General features: G+C 27.4%; 1 long non-coding RNA gene across 2 annotated transcripts; it reads left to right on the top strand.

The window, feature by feature from the left end:
- Positions 1–1748: 1748 nt before the first annotated feature.
- LOC114316161 (uncharacterized) lies at positions 1749–5284 on the top strand. Of its 2 annotated transcripts, XR_003648092.2 has the most exons (3): positions 1749–1965; positions 2039–2121; positions 5097–5284. It is a non-coding gene; the product is annotated as an uncharacterized LOC114316161 (long non-coding RNA). The 2 variants fall into 2 exon arrangements; XR_014333355.1 differs by having other exon boundaries at positions 1749–2121.
- Positions 5285–15632: the final 10348 nt, after the last annotated feature.

The raw sequence follows: 15632 nt of genomic DNA on the forward strand, positions 1-15632 counted from the left end.
TTTGCTGCCATTCTCACCTGTTCTCCTCTCTTTTCTCCTTTTTTTTTTTTTTTTTTTAAAAAAAAAACAATAATATCCTCCACCACCACATGCTCCTTGATCAAAGTTTTGAAAAGCGGTTGCGGGGCTGTAACGATAGCGGTGGCGTGGTTGTGGTTGCGGGCTGTAAAGACCGCAGCGTAACGGTTGCGGTTACCGGAACTGTGAATTTTTTTATTTTTCGCATAATTTGTAAAAAACTTACCGATACGCATATTTTTTTTTAGAATCATATTTATTGGGTTTTAAAATAAATTTTGATAAATTTTTCATAATTTTTAAGTATGATCCAATATATTTCATATTTTTAAATCACTAGAAAATGAATTTTTTTACATTTTATTTCAATAATTAATGACTTTATATGTCATAAATCCATATTACACTTCTGGCAAAATTTTCTTTTATTGGACTTAGATGTATAAAATTATTTTTAATTATTATACTTGTGGAAGCATATGCACATTTTAACTCAAATAGTTTTTAAAAAGTATACATCCTTAATAGAAGAATTTGACAAAGTGCATAACATCATAGCATAAATCACAAATAACAGAGAGTATATTTTACATAATGTTACTACTAAAATTACATAATGTCACTACCAAAATGAGTGGCTTGGTGCATCTTGGGATTCAAATTATTGAGCTTAATTGTTGCTGCTACCTTCACCCCACCAAAATGAGTGACGTGGTGCATCTTGGGAATCAGATTGTTGAGTTTGATTGCTACTACCTTCACCCCATCCAATAGGAAATATATTTTTAAAAAAAGAAAATTTTGCCATAAAAATTGTTGTCACAACAAATTTTGTCATTAAAAAAAAAAAATTGTTATCACAACACATTACAATAACAAAATAAAAAAATATTTATAATTAAATGTTAAATGAAATGATTATAAAAAAAATTCAACCGTTATTTATACATTTGGATTTTACATGCTAATGTAATTAGGAACAGAGACATTTTTCATGGCATTGTTTGAGCTATTGTTTTTATTTTTATTTTTTTATTTTATAGAAAGACATTTTTTAAAAAAATAAATAAATTTGTGCTATCAAAATTGTTGTCACAACACATTACAATAACAAATTTTTTTAAAAAAAAATATTTCAAATTAAATACTAAATAAAATAGTTATAAAAAAATGCAACCACTATTTATACATTTCGATTTTAAATGCTAATGTAATCATATAAAAATTAAAAAATGAATTATAAAGAATTTTTTTTTGAGGTATTGATTTTTTTTTTAAAAGATATTTTTAAAATAAAATTGTGCCTTTAACAGTGTTGTAATAACAAAAAAAAAATATTTATAATTAAATATTAAATGAAATGATTATAAAAAAAAAATACAACCACTATTTATACATTTGGAGTCTACATGCTAGTATAATCATATAAAAATTAAAAAATAAATTATAAAGAATTTTTTTTGAGGTATTGATTTTTTTTTTCTTTTGAAAAGATAATTAAAAAAAAATAATGACTTCAACATTGTTGTCACAACACATTATATAAAATGTATCAATATAATTATAGGTGCTATGATTTTTAGATATTATAAAAAAAAATCAATCACTAATTATTATATATAAAATACTAAAAATAAATGCATAGCTCCATATATATATATATATAAAAATTAAAATTACTAAATATATCACATAAATTTTAAAACCTGAAAATCATTGTTAAAAAAAAATAAAATAAAATAAAAAACAAATGCCAGTTGTAGACCACGGTGCACACACAAAATAAAAACAAATGCTATACCTTCCCAAGGTCAACAAATGTTTTGTATCTTCCCTAGCAAGCTGAACAAACAAAATAATTAAAAAAATAAAACAGATCAGAGGCAGCACTTCGTCTTCAACACAAAGCTGAACACAGAACAGAGGCAGCTTGAAGATTCAACACAGGTTCATCTCCTCCCTCTTCCCTCTTCTCTCTTCTCTCTTCTCTCTCTCTATTTCTCACTCATCCGTATTTTAGATCTGAAAATTTGTGATGGAATCTCACCTCGAAGTGGTTCATGTGCTGTAAAGACAAAAGAGAAAAGCTCAATCATAATAAAGGTGTGTACCACATCTTCTTCAGCCTTTTCTTTTGTTTTTTTTTTGAAAATAATCAGCGAAAAAAGTCCTGTAACGGGTGTAACGGGCCGTTACGGCCGTTACGCCACCGTTACGACCGCTACGTCGGCCGTAACGGCTGATACACTTGTAAATTTCAATCACACCGCAAAATCGGGAGTAACACATGGTGCCTACCACCGAAACTGTTACGTAACGGCCGAAACCGTTAAATAACACCGCATTTTTAAACCTTGTCCTTGATTCTCTCTTCCTCCATCCATTGAAAGCCATAATAATATTCTCTTTCTTTTCTTTCTCTTCTCCCAAAAAAATACTCAAACCATACCCTAACTTTTCTTCTTCTTTTTTTCATTATTTTTTTTGTTTTTATTTTCTAATTTATAAAATATACCAATTTATATATATAAAAAAAAACTAAAAATATGTATAAACAAATAACATTATATAAAATTATAAAATACTACAAATTAAAAATATTTTAATGATATAAAATAATTTGACCAAAATGAGTGAGGTTTGGAATTAAAGTTTCAATCTGATTTTTCTGCTGAGATATTCATAAAATGGCATATTCCAATTTTCATCATGGGGTGTTCAAAAGAAAATGCCCAAGTCTTAGGGCCGGTCAAAATGGGGTGTTTACAGTTAGGTTTCAAACTAACACAAAAGATGTTTTGAAACAAACATTATTTTGATAAATATGTACATTTGGTAATTTATATTTGATATGCATTTGACTTCCATTGGCAGAACTTAATTGTTCAGTAGACTTATGATAATATTTGGTAGGAATTAATCCTTTTTTAATACAATTTAAATCAGCGCCAATATCAATTAATGCGATGACTTTTATTTCAAAATCATTAATAACTAATTTGACTTTCGAATGCCGTTTCTAAATATTAATTCGATTAAGGTGATTACTAACATGATCATTATTATGTGGAGTAGTTCTATTATCAAAGATGACTTTGTTTGAATCGGGTTTAGAACTAGATTCAGATTCAGAGGATGATTTATTAGATTGTTAGAAATGATTAAGACTTTTGTTGTTTTTTAATAGAGCAATGTCTTCTTCTAAAATCTTGTCTTTAGCTTTTAATTCTTGGATAGTTAGTTTCATATGATGAATTTCATTTTGTAGATCTTGTAAGGTGACTTCTTTATGCTTTTCTTTTTTAAATCGGTCTAAAGTTTTAGTTAAACTAATGATTGGTTTATCATATTTAGGTTTCTTATCTTTATTGGTCAATAAGGATTTCAACTTTTTAGTATATTGTATTTTTTAATCGACTAATTAATTCAATGAGAGCAGTTTCTTCTTGTTGAGATTTACTAAGAACACTGACTGCTTTATAACAAGTATCATTATATCCTAATTTAATTTCATTGTCAATACTATCAGTAGGAGAATAATAGAAAGAAGTATCACTGGAGGGAATATCATTGCTAGATGAATGACTAGGAGTTTGATTTGGAGTAGTGGCTAATTTAAATATGTCAAGTATTTGTTGTTGATTTTCATCAGTAATCAATAATTGGTTAAGTTTAGCTTTAAGTTTTTCTTTTACTTTGCATTTATTGGAATAATGACAATTTTTTTCACAATTATAACAAGTAACGTCTGATTTAGGTTTTAACTTTTGAGATTGATTAGATTTTTTATGATAATTTTTTTTTTTGGGTTCAGTATAATATTTATTAGTTGATTTAGAAGTGTAATATTTCTTTTTATATTTAGTGGAGTATTTATAAGAAGATTTCTTTTTATTATTTTTACTTCGAGAATGTGCTATGGGAGATAAGCCATATTGTTCACAACAGTTACCTGATTCATATTTAGCTTTCTGTTTGCCTTTAATAGCTTTTGGACTAAGTTTCAGATCGATGCACATTTTTAGTCCTTCCTTTTGAATTGTGCTAATTATATCACCGTAGGTTAAGTGCTCATATTCGATAATACTAGTGGGTTGACTAAGAACATCGTGAATTTTATAGGCAAAAAGACTTGATAATCTATTAATAAATTTTTCTTTCCAAAATGACTTAGTACAATCATCTCAAAGCATTACTCTAGAGGTAAAAATATCTTCATACCATCTAAAATCACTTAGAGTAGGGCGAGTTAAGTTACTGAGTTGATCATGGATATGAGAATGAATATTAGTTGGTGTACCTATAAAATGTTTTGTTATGGTATATATTAAAGTATTAATACCATCAGGTATACTAAAAACTATTTCTTCATCAAAGATCGGAAAACCATTATCAGAAGTAAGATATTTATCCCACCAGGATTTGAGCATACCAGTAAATCCAATAGTAATTAAAATAACAATTTCAAGTTGAGTATAATCAGGATAATTAGTAAGGTAACTGTTTGCAACCATGGATAAATGATTGAGTTTCTGGAGAATTTGATGTTCACTAAGACCATCTATATTTCATTTATATAATTTTTTAGCAGAAACGAAAAATTGATTATTAATATTGGTTTCTTCAAATTGGAGATCGGGAGATATAGGTTTAGTGTACCAATTTTTAGTAAGAGTGGTAGGGTTAACTTTAGGGTGTGTGATTCTATTAAGATGAGAAGGTTGAAATTGTTGTGTTAACTTAGTGATTTCATTATCACTAGACGTATCAGAATGACTAGAAAATTCTAGTGGAGGTTATTGTGTTAGGCAGTATAATTCCTTTGTTTGTAGTAAATGTAGACATTTTATTAAATAATTTTTTAATGGCTTCAACTGTAGTATTATCTTGAGTAGCTAAGCTTAATCGCTTTGTAGTACTAGGAAGATTAATAAGAGGTTTATCTAAAGGTTTACTTGTAGAAGTATGACTAGTGGAGTAATTCTCAAAAGTAGTTTCGAGTTTATGTAGTTGTTTATCAATAGTTTTTAAATATTGATTGGTATAATTATTTTGTTCAATGACTTTTTTAATTTCAGATTCTTCACTAGGGAGTTTAAAAGGAGAAGCATGAACAATAGTGCCTTTATGTTCAATCAGAATGGTTTCTAAATGAGGGTGACTAGATGAAACAAAAGTAGTAGAGGAAGTTTTCCATTTAGTTTTTGTAATAACGTTTACTTTTTGATAATAATTTTCTAAATAATCAAAAAAATTAATTTCAGTATTGATTCCTGTCATAAATTTATACCATTTTTTGGTAATTTTATATTGTTGTTTTGTATTATAAGTATTCCTATATGTGTGTCTTTTTGACTTATTTGCCATAGATTTGAATTCATCATGAAGTTTATTAAGGCCTGGAGTAAAATTTTTACTTAAAGTTAACAATTGTGGGTTGATAGGAGGAACAATTTCAAAATCAAATTGAGTTGATGAATTTTGAGATATAGTATCTTCTTCTTGAAGATGTGTGTGAGTAGAGTAAACTGGTTTACTAATTTGAGAAGTAGATGAATTATCAATTCCTTTTAATTTACTATATGTATATTGGGTTTGTGAAGAAGGCTCACAAAGGTGTAGTTTTCTATCTCTTCTAGTAAACAAAGGGGTATTGAAGATTTCATCTTCATCAGTTTTAGTAGGTAAACTAGAGGTATTATGGTGAGAAGATTGACTATAGGGTCTATTAAATCTAATATGAACAGAACTATCATTAAATTGTTGAATATTTTGAATATCATGACTGGTAGAAGATTATTGATTTTGGGAGTAATTTTCATTGACTGTAATCCAATCATCAGGAAGACTAATATCTTTCCAACAAATCATTTTTGGAATAGAAATATTAGTTTCAGTAGTGCTACCTTGGATTAATAGGGTTTTATCTTTGAGACTTTTAGTTAAAACTTAAACGTTCAAATTAGTTTTAATACACTTGTAATAAATCCGATAGATTAAAGCAATGTTATGACTACTTTCTAACATTAATATTTAGTGTTAAACTTTTAATATATGGGGATCTCGAAAACTCAAAGTAAAATCTGGAAAACAATTAAAATGTACTGGACCTTTATGCAGACCAGATTCCATCATTCCCATAACACTAGCATGGTAATTAATAAAACGAGCATCACGTAAATATAAAAGGACATAAGTATTTGTACCTTGTTGGGTTAATGAGTTGATTCCCATTTGGATTAATCCTAAATGGATAAAATTATGACCAGCTTTGAGATGTTTTCTGATTGACTCTTTGGATAACAATTGACAAGTTTCTCTAATTTTTGTTAAAGTATAAACTTGTTCAACAGTTTTGACTTGTAAATTAACATTAAAGGTGAATTGTAAAAAACTGGTTTTGTAAATTTCTTTAGTTTTGACTTTAGGAATATTTCAACTTGAATCAATTTTAACATCTTGATATTCATGTTCTTCTTCATTAATTAGTACATCCGTACTAGGGATAGGAGCTAGAGTTGTAGATCTAGAGCTAACTGAAGAGTTACTTTTGAACAATCGACTCATTTTAATTCTATAAAATTAAATCCAATTTTTCGAAATTCATTTATAACTTATCGTGTTTTCTCATACTGTGTGTTCACGAATACCCTTTCCGAGAACCGCTATATCCTTCTACTGCCTAAACCTAAGGACTTACACTGGATTGAGACGAAAGGTGGGTGGCTACTGACAAAGTGGAATACAAAGATAAGTTAAGCAAGAATGAGGAGACTGGAATTTAATTAAATAGAGATGAAATGAGGAAATTAAACAGAAAGAATAACTCAACATACTAACAACTTAGCTCTGATACCAAAGAGACGGAAGCAACACATAAATTTAATAAACTAACAATTAAATAAACAACAAGTTAAATAAACTAAATAAAATATTTTTTTAAATAAGAATAGATAAGTAAATTAAGCTTACAATATTAACTTACAATTAATTAGTGAAAGTAATCGAAAAATATAGAATTGTTTACTAGAAGTAACTGGTTAATAATATATAAATAATAGATATTTATTATAACTATAACATATATAAAAAAAAATGGAAACTAATTGAATCTAACACAAAATGCCAAACATGTCTAAAGTCCAATTGCCCTCCATTTTGCGATATATTAATCTTTACATGATTCTGTTGGTGGCTCATTATTTATTACTTAGTTATGGATAAATTATACCAACGGTTTTATAGTTCGGTCCTTATGTCATTTTGATCTTTAATTTTTTAATTATAATACATTTGACTTTAAATTTTGAATCTTGTTCTAAATAAGGATAATTAAAGATATCATTACTCAATTTTAAGGGTAAAGTCGTCAATTTGATAAAATATAAACTAATTTGATAAAAATAAATATTAAAAAAATATTTTTGAATTTTTAAAAATTATTTCTACCCACTAAAGATAAAATTATGTAAAATTGATAAATTTTTTAGATATTTATTTATTTATTTATTTTACCAAATTAATTTTTATTATGTGTTTGGATGATGATCATGTAATGAGTGGTTGTTTTTGTTTTCATTAAATTAGTTTTTATTTTTTCAAAAGTCAGATATGGCGACAATTTTGATATCATTATTAAACCAATCTATTAAATTAAAAAATCCAAAACTAAAAATATTTCATATATTAAATATATCGATTACACATTAAAAGTCTAACAACCATTCATTAAATGATTATCACATAAACACATAATAAAAATTAATTTGGTTTAAAAAAATGTCTAAAAGATTTATCAATTTTACATAATTTTATCTTTGGTGGGTAAAAATTGCTTTTAAAAATTTAAAAATATTTTTTGACATTTATTTTTGTCAAATTAGTTTATATTTTATCAAATTGACGACTTTGCCATTGAAATTAAACAATGGTATCTTCAGTTGTCCTTATTTGAAACATGATTCAAAATTTAAGGTCAAATGTGTCACAATTGAAAAGTCAGAGACCAAAGTGACACGAGCCCCAAACAATAGAGACTGTTAGTGTAATTCGCCCTTTATTTTTTTTAACAGGTTGATTGCTTATCATGACTTTTGAATAATTTGTCTTTGCTAGTGGAGGAAGGCTGACGAAACTCACAGCAAGAGGTTAATATAGTCTCGTTGAGATTGATTTAGGATGAAATCAAGATTAATTTTTTGGGTACAATTCTAAAAGAATTAAAATAAAATTAACTCATTAAAATTATAAAATTGATCTAAACCAAATTATTTAAATATGGTCCGGTTTAATTTGAAACCACGGTTTCACATAATCTATTCATAAAAAAAAAAAATCATTTAACATTTTCAAAAAAATTTAACTTATTATAAAATTTAAAAATAATAATAATATACTCATTAAACAAACTATTCTCAATATATCAATTTTATTGAGTATTTTATTAATACAAGAGGTACTGGTATATGTCATTTTTTTAAAAAAAATTTAAAAATTAAATGTTATATATATTTTGAAAAAAAAAACTTACTAGATTAATTTATTTTTCTTGTAAAATAATTTTTTCACAATGTTTATAGAAGAAATTATGTTTAATTATTAATGTACTCAAATTAACTCAATATTTTTATACACATACTTTCATTCCACTAATAAACTTTTAAATTTTGCCTTCGGTGACGAGACCCCACGCAAAGCGCATGGGGGCCCAACTAACATATATAAAAAGTGGCAAGACATTAAGTTGAGTCTCAAGCTCTAATTACAAAAAATGTCATTTCTACAAATTAATATTACAGCCTACCATTGTGATGGGAAATTTGGTACAGAAATGATAACATATGGCTTTGCTACATATCAAGCCACATGGCCTTGGCATAGAGGTGGTCATTTCAGTTTCTCTACAAAATTTTTCATATAACAAGATACTTATAAATCAAGAATTTACCCATAAAAAAAAATTGATGGACAAATTATAGATTCTTAAGTTTGGATTTATAGCAATTTTGTTCCTACAATATATAATAAATTTTTAAAAAATGTTAGAGATCTATAGTTTGGTATTAACGATATAATAAGAGTTGGACCGTTTATTATTGGATGTGTAATAAATTAAAAGTCAGCACTTTTTATACCACATCATTGTCAATCAAAGTTTAGACAATAATGTTTTTTTTTTTAATTTTTCTCTTTCAAACAGTGTTCATTATCGAAATGGTCTTGTTCGGGTGAGTAAAAAATTCTATATTGTGATTAGCTCCATTTCTAATGCCCATGAAGTTGAAGAAGAGCCTTAGGTGAAGACAAGGTTAGTTGTCAATTAAACAATAACTCATATGGCTTTTTTGTGTCTAAGATTGCATGTCTTTGATTTGTTTGCTTCGCAGTGTTTTTGTTGTGATTTATATATGGGTTATAGATTTATAGCAATTGAATATGCTTGTGTTTGTAAATATATTTATATGAGAAATTATAAGCATGTTTGGTTTGTCTCTCAAAATATGTTTTCGGAGAAAAAAATTCAACATGTTTAGTAGAAAATTTTAGAGAAAAAAAAGTTCAAAATCACTTTTTTCTTTACTACACATCAATCAATCACATTTTCTCTCTCATCTCTCATTCTCAATCACTTTTTCTCTCATACCTATTTATTTAGTTATAAAAAAATATCAAATCATCCGAAATTCCAAAACTTCAAAACTATTTTCAAAATATACAATCAAATAAAATTTTAAATTTTCTAAACTCTCTCAAAAAATTTATTTTTGAAATAATATCTTTTTTAAAACTAAGCTACCTGTGTTGAATATACATGTTGGTTTAGCCAACCAAAAGCCACCATGTTTTTCTACTAAAGTTACCATTGTTCGGTACACATATGTCAAGATACTTGGTTTTTAATTGATATATTTTCTAAAAAACAAGGGGTGGTTTGGCTTTGGCTTGTTTTCCGCCCGGGGGGGGAATTATTGAAAAATTTGAAATTAATTTGATAAAAATAAATATCAAAAAAATATTTTCAAAAAATGAATTTTGAACCCCCAAAAGAAAAAATTATATAAAAGGGATAAGTATTTTTAATTTTTTATTTATTTCACCAAATTAATTTTTAGTTAAAAAAATTGAAGCAAGCTTTTAAAAATCAAATCAAACATAGACAAAGTGAATATGCATGGTCTAGATTTATTTGGTTCTAATGTTTTTTTGAGTGGTTAACACAATAAAGAAATTAGCAATTGCTTTGGTTATATCCATTCAACCTAATCACTCAAGTAAGCAATCAATGAACAACAATGCTCAAACATGGTTACATATTTTTATGATTAAACCATTGGTCAAACAAGAAAATCTAATATGTGATTTTCTAATTTGCAATTTTTTTTAGGATAAATTACCAATAAGTCCTATTTTTGGGACTTATTATTCATTAAATCATATTGACAAATTTATCAGTCTCTCTTATTTTTATGAATAAATTTACAGTGATAAATTTGTCAATAGGACATGTCACGACCCAACCCGGTACCCAAAGGCTCGGTGCCGTAACAAGATAAAAATAAAATAATTCGGATAATTTTGCAACGCAAGCGGATAAATTAAATAAAATATTTGGGTACCAACTGTTTATTTAAAACATAGTCATTTGAACTTCTTTGTATTAAAAGAGTCTGTTAATAAAAAGATAGAAATCTAAAAAAAATAAAACAACACGGTGATTCATTTTCCATCTTGATTCCGCTAAACCTCGTCACCTGAAAGGGGTAACAGCTATAAGCACATAGTAGAGTGAAAAATATTATACTGTGAGTGTAGGGGCACAAAATAATCATGGATATTTATTTAAGCTAAAACATTAACATAATTTGAGTCGAATACATAATTAATTAAGTGCCAGTAATTGAAATAATTAACTATAACCACGTTACATAACATAACAGAACAGGGGTCACTAAGTGACAATCACTACAGGGGTCAATGGATCCATGACAAACAGGGGACCACAGAGTGGTCAAACAGGGGCCAATGGTTATTTAAGTCCCCTAAGGCGTGGGACTCCCGTGGTGGTACTTACAAAACATAATTGTTTATAAGGTTATAGTCCAATATTCTTTAAAATATAAACAAACATATCTATGGGTTTCCTTTTTAGCAATTAGGGTTCAGAAAATAATCCATGTAACTGAAACATTTATAAAACATAACTTTTATTAATATACTAATAAAACATAAATAAATTTTGGTAAGTCAAAACATAAGTAAAATATATTTTAATGACTCAAGGTATAATATAACTCACCTTAAATAAATTTCTTTATTTCCATCTCAAGATCCTCACCCGTGCCATTCTCTTTTCTTCATTCTATTTCCGTTGCCTTAAACATGATGCCATTCTTTTCTATTTATAGGAAGTAATTCGTGGGTGACAAGTATACAGAAAGTTTCGTATATTGACGCGTGGAAATCTTACTGATCACTCCAGTCCACCCTCATCTAATTCTTTATTAACTCCAATCCACCCTTATCTAATTCTTTATTAACTTGATTGATTTTTTTACTTTGACCATGGACCATTCGGCTCTCTTAGGACTCAGGAAAAGTTATTATCTTCTTTGATAATTCAAGATGACTCCTAAAATTATATATGACTATAAGTTAGGTTCACGTCTAAAAACTTCACTACTCAACTGTAAATCATCACTTACCACTTACTAAAATATTTAATGTGTAGTATTTCACAATGTATTTCTGTAATAATAAAATTCCCAATTTATTATGCATTTATTTATTATTATTATTGTCATTACATATGCATATATACATATATATATTTGTTTATTAGTCTTTATATATATATATATATATATATTTTTTTTTATTATTATATATATATATATTTTTTCTTTTTGAGTTCTATTTATTGTAACATTAAATTTAAAACATTCGGATGTCACAGGACATGTAGATAAATAAGTCCAGTTAATAGGTCTGATTGGTAAGTGTCCCCTTTCTTTTTCCTTTTTTTTTCTTTTATATAGAGATGATAGTTAATTTAAATTTAACGCTCCCAAATTCAAATTTTTGTATCTAATCAAGTCTATTTGTAGATTGATATTACAACCTAAAAATTATCTAAAAACACCTTAATAATACTATATATTGTGGTATATCTTATTCTCAGTCAACAGTAGTGCGGCTCCCACTCGCGGAGCGCGTCGGAGTCCAATTAGTAATTTAAATAAAGATAAACAAGCTGAACTTAACGAGTCGAGTTTATTCGAGTTCGAATTCGGCTCGTTTACTAAACAAGTTTAGTAAATGAGTCAAGCCGAGTTTGTTTGTGAACAGCTTGATTTATTTACAGTTCTAGTCAATCATAAGGTCAATTTTATATAATTTAAAATTTAATGAAGTTAAAAATTTTTAGTTTGAATTAAATTTGATTATTATCTTGAAAAAAAATATATTGTCTTTTGAGAATTTTATGTTGGCTGTGTGACTAACTAATAGCAGAGAATTAATAATTATATGACACTAAAAATAAGAAAATTATGAAAAAATGGCATGATCTCATTAGATGAATACATAATCACATAGTTTTCTTGATCTATAGAATAATTTCTGATTATCTAGAAGGAGCTCTTAAAGTTTTATGCTAACTCAGTCACTAAATTATCAATTATGAGTTCTATAATGTTTTTTAGCATATCTATCGAATTTATTCAGCTTGAATTCGTTCGAATGATACTCTTTCTAATAAGAGTTTTCCATTTCAAAACTCACGAGAGACTCTTTTCGAAAAGAATCTCATTTGAATGAATTCGAACTAAACAAATTTGAATGAATAAATAATTAATCAATGTCTTTTAAATAATATATTGGATTGTAGAGCAGGCTCGAGATTGAGTTAGCATAACTCTAATATTGGCCCTATATATCTCATCCAAAACACAACTCTAAATTATCAACGAGACATTTAGGCCTATAGTTGGGTCAAGTGGATCTTTTTTCTTAATCAAGATTTTAAGAGATTAAATTTTGTTAGTAAAGTTATATTATAATTAAAGGAGATATCGTTACTCCATCAGTTTAAATTCCTAACATTCCTTTCATTACATCTTAAGGTGTGGTTACAAAATCACTGAATCAAGCTAAACTAAATTAGAGAACGAGAATTGTTTGTATTTCTTTAAATCAGACTCTTTCTCTTTCTTTCTTTTTTTTTCTTTTTTTTGCTTGTTTTATTTTTATTTTTTAATTTGCACTACCATAGCTTAGATACTAGCTGATTAAAAATAAATAATAAAGATGTCATCTCAAAGTTTTGGAAGAAAAAAAAAGGGCCATAAGGGCAAGAGTCCTTCCAAACTTTCTTATCCCAAATCACATTTTTAGTGTTTAAGATTATGCATTCGTTTGAAATGTAAGTTAATTTGACATTTTAGTTAAATTAATTACAAAAAAAATAAAAAAATAAAAAAATAAATTAAATAAAATTACATTCAAATCATAATCATTTTACATTTTCTCTTATAAAAGTTAAAAAATTTAAAAAGTCTAATCTAAACGTACTTTTTAGTCCCAAGCTTAAGCCAAAAAACCAACCCAATTTTTAAACGAGAGTTTTGAATGACTTTTCAAACTCATTTATTAAATAAATGAGTTTAAAAGTGTCTCACACTCTAAAGACATATCTAATCCAAATCTAACACAAAATGATAGTTGTCCATCCTTAAGAAGAATAAACTTTCAACTTGTCTAAAAATTGCCCCTTTTTTTTTTCATTTAAATGAAAATGAATACAAAATACTAGAATAAATGACTTTAAAATATTTCAAAGCTCTTGTAATGTCTTCTTTGCCAAAAAAAAAAGACAAAAAAGAAATAAAAGCCAAATTTCGTAAAGATAAATAATCATGTAATTACATACACGAACACCTTCTAAGCTATTTTTTCTTTAATATACATAAACATATACACAACTAATTGAAACAAGAGTAATGTTATATTCACCGATTTTTAATTTGTTTGACTTACCTGAATTTGTGCACGCTAGTCGTTCAGTACGTCATCCGATAACAAGAGTAATAGTCATGGTTGACAATGGTTGCACTAGTCATCGGGTTAGTAGTTTTGGCAGTCGTCTTGGTGGTCAACTGACATGCACAAATTCAGACTATTCGGACAAACTCAAATTCAATGGATAAATCATTTTTGTTGAAACAAATAGTAGATGATGCTAATGTGCTTATAAGAGCAGTATAGTAAAATTAAAACTTTGATTAACAGGTTACACAAAAAATATTAAGTCGGGCTAATTACACTTTACTTCCCTAATATCATTGAATAGCCCTTTATTTCAAATTTTTTTTTGAAGATAGTAAAATGGAGAATACTAAACAGAATTAATCAAAACATCATTCACAACTAACGATCTCATCGAAATATGGCTCTGTTTGGTTGTGTTTTGTAATCATGATTCTACACCTTGATTCAAATATCATGTTTGGTTAGAGTTTTCAAAACATATTTCCAAAACTTTGCACAAAACACTCTGTCTGAGGCGCGATTTTCGGAATTTTTTTTTTCAAATTTGGTCTAACCGGTCGTCCGGCCGGTCAACCGGCCGATTGACCGGAACAGTGATTTTTTTTTTTGATATGTTAATTTTTATATATTTGAAAAAAATATTTTTTGAATTTTTAAAAAAAATTTATGTGCTTTAAATTAATTTTGAGTTGTATGTTTGGTTATGAGTTGTAAATTTTTGTATCAAATATCAAATGTCACATCAATAATTCCTCACTCAATTCAAAACTATTTTCAAAACTCTTTACCAAAAAATTTTTTCAACTCAAATCATAATTTCAAATCTCACAAACTCAAAATACAACTCATACTCTCAAATCATAATTACAAAACTCTACTAAACGCAATCGAAGTTTTTCCATTCAGACTGAGCATCTTACCAACTCCACAGCCATCTTAGCCGAGTAGTGTGCTAGTGAGTTCCCTTGCCTACGAACATGTTGGACACCCCACTGTCGGAACTGCCATAAGAGTTTGTGCCCGAACAACAGAAAGAGATGTTGGACAATCTTTACTATACTTAAATAAATCAATTCTGTTTGGGTACTAAACGACAAACAGAATACAAAAGAAAAATAAGAAAGGAGAAAGAATGTTTGATTACAAAAATCAAACTAGAAATAAAAATTAAATAAATAAAAACAGATTTTACTTTGTTACTAAAACAAAATTAAAATCTGATTTAAATAAACAAATAAAACAGAAAATAAATTAAACAACTTACTTGATTAATTTCTTCGAATAATAATCTGATCAAGTCTAGTGCTCGGCACTGTGTCCTTAAGACAAACTCGTCCTCTCCATGGTACTTTCAGAATGTGTACGTCTATCTTCCAAGATAAAATGATCAATCAACAAATAAATGCATGTTTTTGGCCCAAAAAGATTGGTATTGGGCCAAACTCGTCCTCTCCATGGTACTTTCAGAATGTGTACGTCTATCTTCCAAGATAAAATGATCAATCAACAAATAAATGCATGTTTTTGGCCCAAAAAGATTGGTATTGGGCCAAACTCGTCCTCTCCAT

This window comes from Camellia sinensis, chromosome 6 (genome assembly GCF_055761805.1).
Source record: "Camellia sinensis isolate YWXY chromosome 6, ASM5576180v1, whole genome shotgun sequence".
Classification (NCBI taxonomy): domain Eukaryota; kingdom Viridiplantae; phylum Streptophyta; class Magnoliopsida; order Ericales; family Theaceae; genus Camellia; species Camellia sinensis.